Here is an 18,485-nt window from a genome sequence, read left to right on the forward strand (position 1 = left end):
TTCACAGAAGTCATCCAAGAGCAGAAACAGAAATAAGGCATGCAGTTCATTTGATCATTCTTGAGGATATATCAGGAAGTCTTGTCAGCACAAAGGCGAGGCTGGTGGTAGTCCTGGGAATTATCAGCACCTGTGATTGAGCGGTTTCTCTGTGCATGGCACAGCACTCCTTAGGCTCCAAAGGCCTTGCTTCCAAAGGCCCAGTGGCTACCTTGTATACATGTACATACACGTGTATATGCAGACATATATTTTTATATATTTTTGTGTATATAAATGTACCTATCAGTATACATATAAATACCTAATATACAACACACATTTATAAATATGTTATGTTTATATAATTAGGTGTTTTATAAATACATATGTACCTTTAAATATGTATACGTATATATATACACACACATATACAATCCTTCATGACTGGGACTGCATAAAAACAAAAACAATACCCCACAGTATTAGAAATAAAACTTTCTAACTTTGTCAAGTAGGTTTGCATCTATTACTTTATTGTTTAATTCCAAAATTGTGAGGTTGGGCAGATACCATGATTAGCTCTATTTGACAGATAAGGAAATTAAACTTTCAATACAGTGTTTGTCTGAATCAAAATGAAACTCTAGGTTCAATGCTTTATTCATATCTTCATGTCCCTGACACATAGCTTTAAAATGTTGTATAGTTCGGAGTATAAACTTTTGATGTTTTATAAACCTTTCTTGGGAATTACTTTTGCTGACAATACCCCCCAGATTACCCTTAAGTCTCTATAATTGAAATAAACATAGAAATGAGTAAAAATCACTTGGATGCAACTCACCTTAAAATTACAATTTGGTTGATTTTTCTCAAATCTACCTGCACACTAGGAATCACCTGAGATCTTTTTTAAAACTTCAGTGTCTAGGATTCACATCTGATCAATTAGAGCAGACTACCTGGGAGGGAACAGGGCAAAGTATTTTCTAAAGCTCAACATGAGATTTTAATGTGCAACCGTGGACTTACATGGTTCGGGAGTGCACAGCCTCATCCAATGTACTGCATGATGCCAGATCATTTTGCACACAATTGTGTGTGTGGATGTCACATTTAGATAAACCAAACATCCCCAGGTCTACCTAGGGTCACCCTTTTCACAGTTATCTGCCATCTTCCATCGAATACCCTCCCTAATTTTTCCAGGCATCCAGAAGACATGTTCTCCTGGTTCATCCCACTCCGAATTCCTGCTATTGCTGATTTCTCAGTCTTACTTCTCACTTTGCTTCCTGTGGATACTGCTCTGATTTCTCATCCCATTCCCACACCTTTGGCCACCACCTTCCCTCCTCCTTTCCAGCATTCAAAGCAACACTCTATCACTACTACCTCATGAAACAAACTTTTACTAAAAGCTTAGGTTTAATAGAAAACTACAGCTCCTAAACAAAAACTTACCATTGAGTTTTAGGCAATGTTGTTCTCGAGGTTTCTGCCCCAGAGGATTCTCACTTTTTTTTTTTAATTGTCATCAACAGTTTTCTATGTTTCAATATCCAAGAGGTCTTTCCTGCTATCCTCCCACCTCTCATAGTCACAGGGGTCCTCACCACCTTTCTACCAAGCTATGACCCAAGAAAACTCACATTCCTGGCCAGGCATGGTGGCTCACACCTGTAATCCCAGGACTTTGGGAGGCTGACGCAGGAGGATCCCTTGAGCCCAGGAGCTCAAGACCAGCCTGGGGAACATAGTGAGACAGTGAGACCCCATCTCTACAAAAAAATTAAAAATTAGCCAGGCATGGTGGCGCACACTGTGATCATGCCACAGCACTCCAGCTTAGGTGACAGAGCAAGACCCTGTCTCTCAAAAACAAAAAAATTAAATTAAAATTTACTTAAAAAGCGCGCGCGCACGCGTGTGTGTGTGTGTGTGTGTGTGTGTGTAAGATGTAAGATTAGGGGCCGAAAACCATCGGATGCCATGTAGACGAGTGGTTAGAACCCTACGTGAACAAAGCACATGCTGGGCAAGGGGTAGAGACTCCCTGAAAGAAGGGCTGGCCCTAAGACCTGAAGAAGCAGCCTGAGGGATCAGCAGTTCCAAGGGGGCAGTCAGAAAAGGCTGATCTGTGGCCCAGAAGTGAAGTGGCTGAGCACTGAGCCATTAGGGAATGTCCCCAGGCGAGTTTCATTTACCATCACCTGAGTCTTGCCTCAAACAATCAAAGATACTTGCCAAGAGCCCTTCATGACCTCTACCAGATGAGAGATCCTGTGAGAGGAAGGGGACTACCCTCCCAGGGCAGACACTGAGTAAAGTACCTGTAGCACAACAAGCCTTCAAGACAAGAGATGAAAGAATCCTTTGGACAAGATGTCTTTGGGACATCCCATCCATCTCCAAATTATGAAATTTTCCTAATCAGCTTCTAGTAGGGGAAGGAAGGCAGCCTTGGACTCAGGATCCTCAGGGTGCTAATGAGCAAACCAGGCAATTCTGGACCGTATGCATTAGCAGCTGTTGCACTGTGTGGCAGAATACACAACCCAATCAGAACGGTTTCAGGAACAAGGTCTCTTGCTCTGATAATCTAGAATTTCAAAGCTAGAAGAAACCCCAAGAAGTCATCTATTAATAATTCACCTCTTCATGACACTGATAAAGAAACTGGGGTTTGGCTGGGTATGGCGCCTCATGCCTATAATCCCAGCACTTTGGGAGTCCAAGGCAGGAGGATCTCTTGAGGCCAGAAGTTCGAGACCAGTCTGGGCAACATGGTGAAACTCCATCTCTTCTAAAAATACAAAACAGCTGGGCATGGTGTCGCACGCCTGTAATCCCAGCTACTCAGGAGGCTGAGGCACGAGAATCGCTTGAACTCAGGAGGTAGAGGTTGCAGTCTGGGACATCCCATCCATCTCCAGATTATGAAATCTTCCTAATCAGCTTCTGGTAGGGAAAGGAAGGCAGCCTTGGACTCAGGATCCTCAGGGTGCTAATGAGCAAACCAGGCAATTCTGGACCGTATGCATTAGCAGCCGTTGCACTGTGTGGCAGAATACACAACCCAATTAGAACGGTTTCAGGAACAAGGTCTCTCGCTCTAAGTGATAATATAGAATTTCAAAGCTAGAAAAAAATCCAAGAAGTCATCTATTAATAATTCACCTCTTCATGACACTGATAAAGGAACTGGGGTTTGACTGGGTATGGCGGCTCATGCCTATAATCCCAGTACCTTGGGAGTCCAAGGCAGGAGGATCTCTTGAGGCCAGAAGTTCGAGACCAGTCTGGGCAACATGGTTAAAACCCCATCTCTACTAAAAATACAAAACAGCTAGGCATGGTGGCACTCGCCTGTAGTCCCAGCTACTCAGGAGGCTGAGACACGAGAATCGCTTCAACCCAGGAGGCAGAGGTTGCAGTGAGCTGAGATCGTGACACTGCACTCCAGTCCGAGCAACATAGAAAAAAAAAAAAAAAAAAAAAAGTGGAGGTCAAGGGGTAGAAGTGACTTGTTGGGTGCTCTTGACTTCTTAGTGGCACAACTGAGGCTACTTGGTCTCCTGGCTTCCCATCAAAAGACCTTTTATGAACACATAACCTGCCATAAAACACATTGTTAATTAATCTTTAGTTTCCGTCTTATCAGAGGAAGCCTTAAGATGTTAGATAACCTGTATTTCAATAAAAAGAGAAGAAAATAACCGAGAAGAAAAATATGTTTCAAATCATAAATGCCGTTTCCTTCCTGGCTACACAGCTCACTCCTTCAGTCCTCCTCTGTAATACCACACCCTCCCCTCCCTCAGTATAGATCGCAATGCCTAAAGACAGAGAAGCTCTTCATACAATTGCCCATGAAAACTGCCTAGGGAAAGCTAATGTTCCAGTCCGACCCCAGAATGAATTAATAACAAAATTCAGTCTTGAATGCAACATGGCTTTAGTTTTGTTGACTTAAGAGATTTTATCCCAGCACATTTTCTAAGCTTTATTTATCACCTCTCTATCCACTACTAGCTCGGCTAGACGTGAAATCAATGCCAACCCTGCCTATTAAACCATGAGCTTGCAAAACTCCCAGCATTTTGCTAAAATACCAAGCCATCCTCAAAGGAAGCCTACCGCAACCGAAAAACAAAACAAAACATAGACTTTCCCAACCGGGGCATATTCAACAGAATCATGAATTGAGTGAGAGTCAGGAAGCCCAGACAGAGGCCCAGTTCTTTTGCCACTTGGCAAAAGACACTAGCCAGGGAGCTTTGCTTTCCTTACCTGAAATCAAGAAGGTTGGACTTGATAATCCCTAAGGTTCATCCGTCTACAAATTTCTATGATTCCATATAACTATATGGATATCCTCCATGGTATCTGGAGTGATGTGACTTAGGTTGGTTCAGCCAGAAGAATAGACAGGCTTCCAAGGGACGCCTTGGCAAAACACTTTAGAAAACTCCGTATTTCTGAGAAAGATTAATGTCGAAAAAAATGTGATCACCAGAGTTGGAATTTGCCCAGTAGCCCGCTTTACTTGGAAGACAAAGAAGTCTCTTGGCCACAGGCTATTATTCAGGTTGTGGGAGTCTTTCTCCATAGCCCAAGTACCACATTCCCAGCACCACAACAAAGGCTTCATCTGATACTGACTCACAGGGCACTTTCCCTACCTAAACCCGCACACTGTTTTCCTTGGAACATTCTCTGCAAACATTTAACTACAACCCAACTCTGCTTATCTCAAATGAATGTACCAGGTCTGGCTCCTTCCGGTACACATGCAGAAAAGTAAACAGCTCACTGCTCCTTTATTCACGTCTTCCTGAGCAAGAAGGAAGAGGCAGTGAAGAATCAAAGAGGAGGAAGATGACACTAGAAATACTAAGTGGAAGAACCAAAGAAAGGGGAGAGTATGATTAAGGCAGTCACTTGAGAACTGAGTAGTGCCTTCTCTGCTACCAGTATGTTAAATTAACGATGGAAGCTGATGGATAAATTGTATGATTTGCACAGAGCAGCGTACATTTCTCAAGTGCATGCATTCAAGAGGCCTTAATACTAAACACAAAAATTCGTGCACAGCAGCCTTCCAATTTAACATTCAGAGCTTTAATTTCAACTATGACGAAGATGCTGAAATCAGTGTGCCCTTGAAAGAACTAAGCACAAAGGGTAAGTTAAGAGTAGCTAGGATGCGCTCTCTAGAGCAAAGTTCACTTAAGTGGGCCCTCTAACAAGCTTCTCTCTTCCTCCATCATACAACTCGAGCGTACAAAGTATTATGGACTGAATGTTTCCATCCCTCCGAAATTTAGGTTAATGTCCCCAATGTGTTGGTATTTTTAGGTGGGGTCTTTTGGGAGGTTTAAATGCGGTCATCCTAGAACCCCCATGATGGGATCAGTACCCTTATAGAAAGAAGAGACCAGAGTTCTCTCAACAAGGTCATGTGAGCACACAGCAAAAAGGCAGCTGCCTACAAGAGCAGCCACAGAATAAAACCTTCCTAGCCAAGACCATTATCTTGGACTTCCTTAGTCTCCAGAACCAAAAAAAAGTAAAATTCCTATAGTTTCAGCCATTTTGTTATGCAGCGTGAACAGACTAAAACATGGAGATGCATAATTCGTGGTCCTTCAGTGTCCCGCACTGGTGCGTTCTTGGTCTCACCCACTTAAAGAATGAAGCCGGCCGGGCGCGGTGGCTCAAGCCTGTAATCCCAGTACTTTGGGAGGCCGAGGCGGGTGTATCACGAAGTAAGGAGATCGAGACCATCCTGGCTAACATGGTGAAACCCCGTCTCTACTAAAAATACAAAAAACTAGCCAGGCGTGGTGGCGGGCGCCTGTAGTCCCAGCTACTCGGAGGCTGAGGCAAGAGAATGGCGTAAACCCGGGAAGCGGCGCTTACAATGAGCCGAGATCGCGCCACTGCACTCCAGCCTGGGTGACACAGCGAGACTCCGTCTCAAAAAAAAAAAAAAAAAAAAAAAAAAATGAAGCCATGGATCCGCACAGTTGAGTATCATAATCGTTAAAGATGGCTTATCTGAAGTTTGCTTTCAGGGTCTGGACCTTTTTCTTTCCAGTGGGTTCACGGTCTCCCTGGTGAGTATTACAACTCTTCAAAACAGCCTGTCTGAAATTGTTCAGTCTTCCCAGTGTCTTCACGGCCTTCCTAGCTTCAGAAATGAAACCACAGACCTTCCCAATGTGTGTTACAGCTCATTAAAGCAACAAAAAACCCAAAAAAATGACCACCCGCAAGACTAACGGCAAACAGCAACATCACCCACCCGGTAGTTCTTTGCCCGCTTGGGCAGCCTGCTTTTATTCCCTTATCTGGCCCCACCCACATCCTGCTGATTGGTCCATTTTACAGAGAGCTGATTGGTCTCTTTTACAGAGAGCTGATTGGTCTGTTTTCACAGAGTGCTGATTGGTGCGTTTACAATCCTTAAACTAGACACAGAGTCACAGAGTGCTAGTTAGCGAGATACAGAGTATCAATTGGTGTATGTACAAACCTTGAGCTAGACAGAGAGTACTGATTGGTGTATTTACAAACCCTGAGCTAGACACAGAGTGCTGATTGGTGCACATACAATCCTCCTGCTAGATATAAAAGTCCTCCAAGTCGCCGTCTGGCTCAGGAGGCGAGATAGCTTCATGCAGTGGATTTTGCTCTGGGGTTGCAGGCGGAGCTGCCCGCCAATCCTGAGCGGCACCTGCACTCCTGAGCCCTTGGGCTGTCGATGGGACCGGGCGCCACAGAGCAGGGGGCGGCGGCCGTCGAGGCGGCTCAGGCCGCGCGGGAGCCCACCGCAGGGAGAGGAGCTCAGACATGGCGGGCTGTAGGTCCTAAGCCCTGCCACGCCAGGAGGCAGCTAAGACCTGGTGAGAATTTGAGTGTGGTACCGGCATGCCTGCACTGCTAGGGGACCCGGCGCAACCTCCGCAGCTGCTGGCCCGGGTGCTAAGCCCCTCACTGCCCTGGGCCGGCAGTGCAGTCTGGCCGCTCCGTGTGCGGGGCCCGCTGAGCCCGCGCCCACGCCCGCCAGAACTCACACCGGCCCGCGAGCGCAGCCGGAGTTCCCGCCCGCGCCTTTTCCTCCACACCTCCCCGCAAGCAGAGGGAGGAGGCTCCGGCCTCAGCCAGGCCAGAGAGGGCCTCCCAAGGTGCCCTGGCGGGCTGAAGGGCTCTTCAAGCGCCGCCAGAGTGGCTGCTAGCACATTGTCATCTCAGTACCAGGGACCACCAACTCTAGCAAAAAATTCAGCAGATGAAGTTTAAAAGCGCTGATTTAAAAATAGAAGTCATAAGGGGGAAATCTATATACCTAACCTAGATAAGGGGGAATTTTTTAAAAAGCAAACATTATCAACTTTCTCACATTCGAAACTCCTCTATGATTGTGTACACAGTAGAGAATAACTGTAGTTTAACTATTCTTTGAAAAAGAAAATTGATATAATTAACAGGAATGAGCAAATGCCTTTCCAAACTTTTGCATCTAAAAATAGTCTATGCCCCACAGTAGGGGTAGGACCAGGGAGCCCTCCTCCTGCGTTAACCTGCCTGTTACGCACACACCCTCAGAGCTGTGTCTGTGCAAATGTCGTCAACAGATTAGGGCTACAGTAGAGTCCTTTGTTCTCAGGAAGGTGAAGATGTAGAATATATTATGGGATGTAACCCTACACACAAGTAGAGTGGAAAGCCTCTTGGAGATCATAGAACCAGAGAGCCTTTACAGGAAAAATAAGTCATAAAATGGTAACCTTGGGTCCTTAGCCCGAGAAATGAATGCAAAAGAGGAAAGAGGCTGTGAAAATTCCTTTGTCCAAAAGTGCAAACAAATCTCCAGTCTGAAACACCCAAAGAATGCTTTTGCTGTGCAGACCACCCCCAACCTGCAGGATCAGGATCAGCATTTTGTTTGTTTTATGAACTAATAGATCAGATTACTTCAGTAGAAGTCAGAGCACTTCCCACTTACTAAACATAAGACTTGCTTCATTCAGTTCCATATATAAAAATGTGAAGGTTTATATATACAGCTGCACTGGGTCTTCCTTTAAAATGTATTTCTTACTACAGTGGTGGACAAAAAAAGTATGAGAAGTCTTGCCCTAGCCGAGTGGTAGTACTGTTTGCACTTCCTCCTTTCCTGGTATTAGCACAATGAAAGAACAGCATTGTTTTCTGATAGAGCAGCACTCTCCCCAGGGCAGCTGAGCAGGGAGTAAACCTTGGATTCTGGCCTGCAAATAATGGCTGCATCATTGCTGAGTAGATGAGCCTTAGGCAAGTTGCTTAACCACTCAGGTCTCAGTTTCTTCATTGTTATTTAGAGATGCCACCTATTTTTTTCATTTAGGACATAGTGGAGACTAAGGATTGCCTCTAAAGTACCTAGCACAGTGCCCGGTGAATAAAGTTCTTCAAGAAATGTGACTTTCTGCCCTGTCCACATTCCACACGCCACCCCTCGTCTTCTGTAGGGCTTGTGGGTTGGCACCTGCATTTTTCCACTTTTCTTAGGATGGGCTTTGTTGACTGTGAAAATTCCGCGTAATACTCTAACCCAATCTTCTCTAGAGGCAGTCGCTGAATCAAAATCAGGTAAGCGTATAGTTTAGTCAAGTTTTCAGAAATGCATGTCTCAAAAAATACATAAAGCAGGACTTCCTGAAGGCCTGTTCTTTCATGGCTTGCACAGAATAGAGGTCTAAGATAACGGCTTTGATAGACGAATGGTTTTAGTATCTCCAGGGTCTCTGAAAAACATCAGTGTCATATTTAAAGCAGTAAAAGCAGCTTCTGTATCTTCTCCATCTGACTTCACATTCCTTGTGATCAGGGGGTTTCCACAGCACCCAGGAAGGACTCTTGATAAATATTAACTAAGGAAAGACAGACCAGGAAAAACTCTTAGTTTTCTCCCGTCCTGGCACAGTCATTTAACTGTGAAAGGTCACAGGAGCCTTTGTGTTTAGTCTGTTCCTGGAGAATCACCCATCCCCAAAGAGGAGTGGCCCTTCTTTAGTCTGTCTCAGACTCTCAGGTGTTAAACTTTCCTAAACCTGAAAAAGCAACTGTCCCAATTCCAATACCCTCAGAGAAGCAAGTTAATCATGGGGGGGCTCTCTGCCATGCCACCTATCCCAGCGGTGTTTATGTGGGGACGTTTACTGTCGGAACATTCTAGTGCTTTTGTCTATCACTGTGGCCATCTTGCTCTTGCACTGTCTCTTACTCCATCTTTCTACCCAGGTCAGTTCTTTCCTGCATCTCTCCTATGTCTCTAGTCAAAATACCTTCACTTGTCTATCTTGTTTATACCTTTCTTAGAGCACTTACTACAGTTTGATTTGTGTAATAGTTACTTTAAAAGATGCCCGTCTTCCCCGAAAGACCGTGAGCACCTTGGGAATACGGACTGTGTCTTGTTTTCACCACCTCCCCTGACCTTCATCCATAGCACATCGCCCCACCCATAGTGAACATTCAACAGAGGATGCTGAACTAGATTGAACAGAACTCCTACTACTTCATTTGTTCATTTGTGTCTAAAACCAAGTCTCAGGGAACTCTTTCCTTGCCATAATATCAGGAGAGAGGTGTTGTTGTTGTTGTTGTTGTGAGATGGAGTTTCACTCTTGTTGCCCAGGCTGGAGTGCAATGGCTCAATTTCGGCTCACTGCATCCTCCGCCTCCTGGGTTCAAGCGATTCTCCTGCCTCAGCCTCACAAGTAGCTGGGGTCACAGGTGCCTGCCACCACACCAGGCTAATTTTTTTTTTTTTAATTTTTAGTAGAGACGGCGTTTCACAATATTGGCTGGGCTGGTCTTGAACTCCTGACCTCAGGTGATCCGCCCGCCTCGGCCTCCCAGAGTGCTGGGATTACAGGCGTGATCTACCGCACCCGGCCAAGAGACAGCATTGTTAATAGACAAGAAAGAAGGATCCAGAGAAGTAAGGAAGCTGGAGAGTAGACAAAAAAGCTTTCTTGTCCAACATTCATAGCTGTCTTTTCTATTTCTTTGTATGCCACATCTGCCTATTTGCCTAATCCTGCACTACCGATTCAACTACGATTTGGGGACTGGTTTTACCTGAAAAGCAACTAACTCAACTTTCAAAGACTTCCTGGATCTAATGACAATGACATTGCATTTCAATTTAGAATCCTTTCTGCCATATCTCTAAGCATTTTCTAACTAAAGAACCAATCTCTCTTAAATAATACGTTCCGTTGGCTCCCACCCACAATTCTTTCCATTCTGACCCCCTGTAGAAGGGGATGGTGTCCTGCAAAGCCTAACTGCCCACACTGCTCTCTGAGCATCTGTCCACCCCCGCAGTGGTCATTCAACCTGTGCGGCTGCTACTGTCGCCAGTGTAACACATGATGTTGCCTGGGAAGCAATGCTGGGAGCCCTTTTGCAGTGGCTGGAACAATATTCCCAACATATGTTCCCACGGCCAGAACAATGCTGAGGCTCCTTCCAATTCTCCTTCTCCCTCCACGGGTTTGGTGATTGCTCTTTGTGGGGCCTGGCTGAGTCACAGATGGACACAGTGTTCTCTGCCCTCACCGCCAGGATGCCTAAGGCATTTGCATATGGTGAATCCCCCAGCCAAGATATTTACAAAAGCCAAAGAGAGGCATTTTTCTCCTTCAGAACTGACAATGGCTTTGATGCCTAGAGTATGTTCCATTAGCAACAGAAGCCAAAAAAGGTTATACAGAAAAGTTTCCCTCACAATGGTTTCCACCCAGTGGTATTTGAAAAGACTGAGTATCCAGGGGCTCTGGGGCTACATCTGAATTCTATCTGAATTCTATCTTCACTTATGCTTCGGACAGTCAGACCATGGACCATGGGTAAAAACTGGTTACAGACCTTGCATAGAGCCTATCATGACTTGAGCAATTAGGATACTGTTTGGAGACTGTCACCTTTATTTGGGTTCTTCCCATCCAGCATATCTGGAAAAATAAACAAGACATCTCAGATTCCTATGTCTATGCCCTCAAAAGGAAATACAGAGAAATATGTTTTTTGTTTTGTTTTGTTTTGTTTTTTGAGATGGAGTCTCGCTCTGTCACCCAGGCTGGAGTGCAGTGGCCGGATCTCAGCTCACTGCAAGCTCTGCCTCCCGGGTTTACGCCTTTCTCCTGCCTCAGCCTCCCGAGTAGCTGGGACTACAGGCGCCCGCCACCTCACCCGGCTAGTTTTTTGTATTTTTTAGTAGAGACGGGGTTTCACCGGGTTAGCCAGGATGGTCTCGATCTCCTGACCTCGTGATCCGCCCGTCTCGGCCTCCCAAAGTGCTGGGATTACAGGCTTGAGCCACCGTGCCCGGCCAAAATATGTTATTTATTTATCATGGACTGTGGCCTTACCACGCACAGAGCTGCTGAAATAGAAGACTAGCGTCATTCTGGTTGACTTACTCTCCCCCATATCCAGCAGGTTCATTCTATCTAAATGGCTCTCTTACTCTTCTCTTGTTCATACCCACCATCATATGTTACATCCAACTAATTGTATCTGGTTCATTGATTTTCTCCCTACTTCTCCCTCAACCTCCTTCCACAAAACTATCAGCATAATTTTTCTAACACGTAAGCCTCATCTCATCACTTCCTTGCTCAGACTTCAGCAATGCTTCAATTATCTTGGAGATAAAAGCCGATTTCTTCAAGTCACTTCCGGATTTGATCGTCTCCTACCTGTCCATCCATCCTTATATCCCCGCTACCCGTTATACTCCAGTGATACTAAACAACTTTGGACTAAGCAAACTTGCTGGGCTCTTGCATACCTCCAAACATGTCTCTCTCCCTAGAATGCATCTACTCCCTGGTTTGTTCCCCGTCTTCAGGACTGCCAAATATTCAGTTGACTTGCCCAGTTTCATTTTGCTTCCCACTCACCAGCCAGGACACGTTAGTCCATTTTTTATCTGTGCTCTGTTTCTTCAATTGGCCAAAGTCAGCAAAAGTTTGAGGAGGAATTAGTTCATTTTCCCTATTCTACCATCCCAAGTAAGAACACCTTAAGGAGCACCCCACAGGGTGGAATCTGACAATGAAGATGACCAAGTGATAGGCAGAACGAGGACGCAGAAAGGAACTGGATTCTTGGTAACTTTGGGTGCCTGAGTCAAGTTTGCCTGGAGCCTACTCTATATCAAGACTTTTCTGTTTCATCAGCCAACAACTTCCTTGTATTGTGTAAGCTTGTTTGAACTGGGTTTTCTATCTCTTGCAACCCAGAGGAGCTTATCTGATGCAACAGAAATTAATACTCTCTTTGAAAGAAATAGATTTCTTTAAAATAAATGGTAAAATAATATAAAATTGCATGCATCAAAGGAGCTCAGTAAATGCACCACTGATTAGAGTCAGAAAGCTTGAATTCTGCATGAAAATTTTCCTGTAGCTTCTTGAGGCCCTAACCTCTCATGCTTTATTCTTCTATCTATAGATTGACTCTACTCCTACCAACTCATTTCTTAATGTATAACATAGTTGCTAGTTACAAAGTCTGGAAAGAGTTCTGTTGTTCCCTTACATGTGCAGTTATTTAAAAATATTTATTATTTATTGAGCACTTACTGTGTGCTTGGCAGTGGGTGTCAAACAGAGAAAAACCTGAGATATGTTCTAGGCCAAAGTTTGGCAAACCACAGCCCAGGGGCCAAATATGGCCCCTCTCTTGTTTGTATAAATACAGTTTTATTGAAACACAACCATAATGACTCATTTATGTGTTGACTGGCTGCTTTCACACTACAACAGCACAGTTGAGTTGTAACCACAAAGACCATATGGCCTGTGAAGCCTTAAGTACCTACTATATAGCAATTTACAGAAAAAGTTTACCAACCTCTGTTCTAAGTTATTTACCACAGCTAAATAAACCTCCCTTCCCTGAAAAACTGTAGCAAAGTATCTTTCACCCGCTTTGGTGTAATGCAGACCCAAATGTCAAATTACTTCCCTAGAAAATAAGTATAGGGGGGAGAAAGAAAAAAAATTAAACATACATTCAAATGAGTGCACTTTTAGTTTCCAGAATTAATTGGTACCACAAATAAGATTCAGGCCCTGTGAACCATCATTAAGGTCTTCCTTGAGAGAGGAGGGGGCAGAAACGGTCCCAGCTGGTGTCAATGAAAATGCAAGTGCAGGCAATATGACTCATTACAAAGAAAAGAGGTTTGCTTGGCTTTTTTCTCCTTCATCCTTTCCTCTTGCACAGTTTACTTCTCAGAACAAGGTTCTGGTTTCAGAAACTATAGGCAGAGACATAGATAGATAGATAGATAGATAGATAGATAGATAGATAGATAGATAGATAGATAGACCGACCGACCGACCGACCAGCTTATTTCTAAGTATTTAATGCAAAGGCTAAAATCTAGAAATTAGGTTTCTGATTTTTTTGTATTGGTCTATGATGACTCACAGATAAGCTTTTAGACTAAATAAGCTGTTCAGAATAGTTCCCATTCCCATTGTGCATTCAAGGTTTTCATAAAGCTCCTTTGCAGTATCAGGAGGATTAACACCATAATCACTTACATTGTTATACCGTGGAGTGGAAATACCACAGGCCATTGAGGCCAACAGTTGCCTGTTTCAACTTGTTTTGCCACTTACAATGTGCACAACACAGAAGAATGTATTCTCCTTCTCCTCTGAACTGCAGTTTCCTTAAGAGTATGTGGAATATGAATCCTCGATTTCTAGAGTTGTTAGAGAATTAGATGAGGTCACGTGGGAAAGCATCTAACACTGTTACAGGCACAGAGCTGTGTTTCCATAAACATGGTTTCTTTCCTTCTCCCTTCATCCTTCTGTATCGGAGCAAATGAAAAGCATGCCCTAGTCTAAACCAGAGAATCACAACTTCCTAATATTCAGTCTTTCTTGTGTTAAATGGAAAACAAAAGTTACAAGTTGAGAGATACAAAGAGATTTAATTGTGTTCTGGGACTTTCTCCTCATTACCTCAACTTCCAACCCCAAGATTAAAGATGAGAATAGGTTTCTATTTGTACATGAACAGAAAGCTGCAGGCATCAATCACTAGTAACCACTAATGGAAACTTGGCCACTAGTACCCTCTCTGAGTCTGTCTGACACATTTGGATCTAATTGGCAGTCTGCTTTAGAACAGCCAAAAAATATATTGTCATACACATCATGGATCAAAGCGGAGGCAAACTTGCTCGCAGCCACAGGGTTTTGGTTGCCAAAATTAGGCAAGCAGGTCTGTGGGTTTTGTTTCGAAACAGGTCAATGCTTGCTAGCTTATTTAGAGAAAACCTCTAAAAGACCCTGATTTAGCTAGTTTGGATTCAAAACATGAAGGGACAAGAAAAAGCATTCAGGGTGGCTGGCATCTTGGGTGGTCAGAAGGAAAGCCCAACCTATTATTTTCATCCTGCCTCCAAGTAAATTGGAAATTAATTAATATTTTCTCCGGGCGTCTGAGTGACATAGGTTTTTCAGTAAGAGAAGTGCCCCAGGCCTAAGCTCAGAAATGTCAACTATACCTAAAAACAATTTAAAATTCACTATTTGTAGGACAAAATGAAATTTCTCCTTTTAATAAAAATCAACAAAAAGAATGTGGCAAGTCTAATATCACACAAAAATACCTGTCAAGAAAAAGGTAAATGATGTGTTCTCATTGAATAGTTAATATTTTTAGTGTCACAGTCCCCTAGAAATGGTGTACCCTCCTCCCAGAAAAATACATCACAATACAACTTTACATGCAATTTCAGTAATCAGTGGACTTCCTGAGGACCTCCCATGAACTCCTTGGGTACGATACTTCCTAGGTTAAAGATTCCTGTATGAAATCTATTAAATGGAAGGACAAAGCCATTTACTAAATGATGACTTACCTCTCTCTAGATCTGCCATGAGTTCTGTATGATTATGCCAGCCTTAGCCTATTCCCACCTGCAAGGACCTCTGGCTTACCAGTTCAACATTACTACCTTCATCTAATATCTTCCTACTCTCAGAACCCATTGGAATATCCATTATAGAGAACTAGGAGAGCCATGGCCCAAACTCTTAAATAATCTCAATATGAAATACTGAAAAAGAGGGAGATATGGGAATCATTCATCCAGTCAACAAATGTTTACTGAGCACCTATTATGTGATAGATAGACACTCTTCAGCCCCCAGGGGTAACAAGTGAACAAAACAGTTATAATATCTGCCTTCACAGAACTTATACCCAGGTCCAAGACTTGGCCTACATCAAATTATCTAAACTTTGTAAGACTCAGTTTTCCCATAAAAAATGATTATAACTTGCATCTTATAAGTGGTGGTAAATATTGTTTTAAATGGTACTTAGCCCATAGTAGACATTCAAATATATCACTGCTATGGAAAAATAAGATTATGTGACAAGCATTAATTATTCAGATTATGTATCACAGCAAAAAGGTCTTATAAAATCTCCATTCTCCAAAATCTCTACAAGCATTGAAAAGAATTCCAAAAAGAAGGTTTGGGCACAGTTCTATAGTTCTCTCAGCCTTTTTTGGATCACTGTTTCTTTCTCTGGTTGCTCCTTTCTCACTTTATGCTATTGCCTTAGTCTTCTTCATAAAGTGAGAAAGGAGCAACCAGAGAAAGAAAATGATGACTAGAGTTACCATAGAAAGATTCAGTGAAAGGTTGGATTAATTAACTAAGGAACTACAAATTTAGAATTCTGTAGATAGAAAACCACAAAATGCCATTGTTCTGTCAAGGCAGAGAAACAACACCTTGAAGCCAGACATGCTTCTAAATTTTAGACCTCAAGAGAAATGTCAAAATGAAAGTGTCAAAAGTTTACTAAGCAAATATTGCAAGTAAGAAAACCAGTAAACCATCAGTAAGACATCAGTAAGATGAACACTGGAATATGATATGAACTTTCAAAGAGATGATTCATTTTAGAGAAAGTCACAAAAATTTATCCTGTTGTGTCAGTTATCAATTTATTTGCCTTGGGGCTCAAAATCCATCTTTCATATCCTGCTCTGTAAAAATGCATATGGGTCTTTTACACTTTCTTTTTGCCAGCTAGCACATGTTAAGCTTTGTTGGTGGAGGGAGAAGGAGAGACATTGGAGGAGAAAGGGTATTGTTCTCTTGGTGGTTCTTATATGCTCCTCTTCTCTGGCTGATACAGCACCCAATTTCTTTAGCACTAGGCTTCCGCAATCATGGCTTTGCCACTGACACCTACAATAAATAGTTCCTATAGTGAAGAGCTCCTCTAGCACCTGGCTCCTGCAGCATATGGCAGCCAGAAGCACTCAATGGCCAATACCTCCCCCAACATTCCTCAGGTAACGTTGCAATGAATTGCGAGGCACAGTATGTCCCTGTCAAAGTCTTCCTAAGCACCTCAGAGGAAAGATTTCCAACAAGTTCGTCAGGGTATTTCAGGGACTCCTCCACTATCCAGTGAGCCACAGCTATGCCCATTCCAATGAGATATGTATCTTAGTCCTAAGAGAAAGGAAATCCTTTTCCTTGGGTGCTCTATCTCAGTCCTATACATAATGGCTTCTCCCTGTATCTGCAGTTCCTAAATTCTTTAGAGTTCTCTTTACATTTTACTAGCCAGTCTCTTATCATTCTAATCCCACATGGATAGTCATTCTTCATATTAAACTTGCCTTATTCTAATGACTGTGTGGCTTTTATTTTCTGATTGAATTCTGACTTATACACCTGAGAACCATCTGTGAAATTCCAGATGCACAAAGGCCATTGTTTTAGAAAAGTAAAATGCTGTTTTTCCAGGTATAAATACCACAGAATGAATCTTTGTAGTCAAGATAGAAAATTGAAGCCACAATTATTTGGAACCTTTTTTGGGCCCACCTAAGGAAAACTGCTCACTCCCTCTTATGTTCCAGGACTTCACTTGGAATAGACTCTGTTATTATGCTTAGAACACTGTATTAAATTATTTGGTTGCATGTCTATCTCTTTATTTAGACATCGAAGCATAGCTCATGTTTCATTTGTCTTTGTACTCCATACACCCACCAAAGTTTTTAGTACACAGTAGGAGCTTCATAAACATTTTGTCCAAGGTAAAACAAGGTAATTGTAGAACTAATGTAGTTTTTCTTTCCAAAGCCATATTAATATTTATCCTTTAAGTTTTTCCAGTGATAGGGATTCCAGAACCCTCTATAACGAAAGTATCTCTGAGATAAGAGACCTATTAAGTCAGTCTTCTCTATTATTAATATTGAACTCTTTCTCCAGATTGCTTTGGGTTTATTCTTTGCTGTGACTACTATTACTGAAGTTTTCCTGGTAATCTACTAGAAATCATATTCTCCGCCTTGACCAGATGTTATATTTATCTTAGCATGAAAACTCTAAAGATTAATAATAGAGAAGATCACATGTGAAGGAGAAAGGATTTATGAGAACTCTGTACTATCTGCTCACAATATTAAATAAAATAAATGCTAAAGATTTAAAAATTACAGCAGTTAAAAAGATAAGGAAAGCTGTAATATTAATATCAAAGTTAAATTCAAGACAAAAAGCATTAAAAGGGACAAAGAAAGTAATTTTCTTGGCCAAGCATGGTGGCTCACGCCTATAATCCCAGCACTTTGGGAGGCTGAGGCAGGTGGATCACCTGAGGTCAGGAGTTTGAGATCAGCCTGGCCAAGATGGTGAAACCCTGTCTCCACCAAAAATACAAAAACTTAGAACCACATCTCTACTAAAAATACAAAAAATTAGCCAGGCATGGTGGCACCTGCCTTTAATCCCAGCTACTCAGGAGGCTGAGGCAGGAGAATTGCTTGAACCCAGGAGGCGGAGGTTGCAGTGAGCCGAGATCGTGCCATTGCACTCCAGCCTGGGCAACAAAAGCAAAACTCTGTCTCAAAAAAAAAAAAAAAAAAGGAATTTTCTTTTTGCACAAGGTAGAATGTAAAATGTAGGTATGACAGTCCTGAACATATCTGCATCAAACAACAGAGCATTCATGTTTAATTATATAAAACAGAATTCCATTTCTGAATGGTAGGTCTGAAGAAATAAAAGTTTCTATTTTCTTTCTATGATACCTCACTCTAACTACAGTAATTTTTAAAAGTATAAACCTCCAAAAATAAAGAATAATGAGACCATGCCATCAGTGGATTAAAGAGTTTAATAAATTGCTGGAATACAGAACACAGATGGAGAAACATTGACCAATGGATAAAGCAGAGCAAAGAAAGTAGCCACTTTATGTATAAACGAGGAGGGGAAGGTACTGCTGCAATGAAGGAATTAACTTACTTGGCTTCCTACTCCAGAATCTGAGTATATACAACAGAGATAAAGAGTGAGAACCAGATCTGAAAACAGGGGAATTTGTTGAAGGTCTATACAAGGAATAGCCAACCACAGCTTCCTATCTGCCTC

General features: G+C 42.6%; 1 long non-coding RNA gene across 1 annotated transcript; it reads right to left on the reverse strand.

Annotated features, from left to right (window-relative positions):
• Positions 1-494: 494 nt before the first annotated feature.
• LOC123572899 (uncharacterized) lies at positions 495-4,644 on the reverse strand. Its single transcript, XR_006697446.3, has 2 exons — positions 4,276-4,644; positions 495-3,040 (listed from the first exon to the last, which is right to left on the reverse strand). It is a non-coding gene; the product is annotated as an uncharacterized lncRNA (long non-coding RNA).
• Positions 4,645-18,485: the final 13,841 nt, after the last annotated feature.

The sequence above is a fragment of the Macaca fascicularis genome, chromosome 4, assembly GCF_037993035.2.
Source record: "Macaca fascicularis isolate 582-1 chromosome 4, T2T-MFA8v1.1".
Lineage (NCBI taxonomy): Eukaryota > Metazoa > Chordata > Mammalia > Primates > Cercopithecidae > Macaca > Macaca fascicularis.